The sequence below is a fragment of the Oryzias melastigma genome, linkage group LG14 (genome assembly GCF_002922805.2).
Source record: "Oryzias melastigma strain HK-1 linkage group LG14, ASM292280v2, whole genome shotgun sequence".
In the NCBI taxonomy this organism is placed as follows: domain Eukaryota; kingdom Metazoa; phylum Chordata; class Actinopteri; order Beloniformes; family Adrianichthyidae; genus Oryzias; species Oryzias melastigma.
The window spans coordinates 1,474,074-1,475,465 of NC_050525.1; positions in this window are offsets into that span (position 1 = coordinate 1,474,074).

Genomic DNA, 1,392 nt, shown 5'->3' on the forward strand with positions numbered 1-1,392 from the left:
TCAGACTAGGTTCAAGTTGTGCTCCATGAGTGACTGTATGAAATGGACCGCTCCGCAACCGTGAGTTCACAGCCCAACACCCCAATTCCTTGTTGCCGCAGGCACAGACGCATATGTAATGAACATTCATGCGCGTGTTGAAGAGAAAAAAAGACAGAGGGCTAATGAGAGTCAATAAAAAAGAACATGGTTCCTGGGAAGGAGTCAAAAGGGAAATGGTTATGAAGCTACGTTGTCACCCTTGACTATTGTCAGGGTAGACTGGTCAAAGTTGTAGTAAAGTAGCGGTGAAAATGTAAAGTTGCAGGGGTTTGCTTGAATTTGCGCAAAATCCTGGAGGGACTGATTGATGTGAACACAACTAAAACATGGAGTCTGACCTCAGAGTCTGCAGTCTGCAGTTTGGATTCTCTAGAAATCCCTGCAGATGAAGAACTCCTGAATCCTGAAGGTTCCTGTTCAAGCTCAGGTCCACTTCTTTCAGACTGGACGGGTTGTTCTTCAGAGCTAAGCCCAGAGTTTCACAGCTGATCTTTGGCAAACTGCAGCTTCTCAACCTGGAATAAGACAGAAAAGAGTGTTTAGGAGCAGAGATAGCAGCCGGAACTAGGTTAATTCAGTCAGGTGGGACCTGCCCTGATGAGTGATTGACAGATTACATTTGCAGTTTATTTTTTCCTGAAAAATCGTGACAACCTTTAAATAAAAATACATTACACTTTGGAGGGGCGCTGTTTGTTTAATTCTTTCAGATGTTAACCCCAAAAAACTTAATGGTAAATTACAATGCAATATATTTTAAATTACTTTAAAATGAAACTGAAAATTATGAGGAATTGAATTGAAATTCCTTTATCAATATGAATTTTGCTTTAATTTAAATCTTTGATTTCAAAAATGTCAAATTAAATTGTATTTCTTCATTGTGAACCCTAAATTGTAAAATGCATTTCCAAATGACATGACCACATTGTAAAGTCAGGGTTTGTACGCTCATGAAAATCCAGTAAAAGTTTTGGAAATTAAAAATACAATTTCTAGGCATTTGAATGGCTTTTGAAAAAATGATATATTCTGCAACGTTTTGAAAAGGTCATGAGATTTTAACATTTTTATTTATATGTTTGACTAATCATATTTATCCTGAAAATTGCTGTAATTTGTGTATATCATGTTCAGTTTCAGCGCAATCCCATATGAAGAAGGGTGATTATCTCTTTAGTTAACTCAGCGTATGCTAATACGTAAATGTAAAGATGGTTCATGCACAAAGCAGTGAATCTAAGAATCTCCCCCTGGTAGAGAGGTAACCCTTCCGCTCTCCTTAGTTTGTTTACATTAAAAGTGGGGTCATCTGGACCCCCCAAGACAGTGCGCTGAACTTTTTTTTAT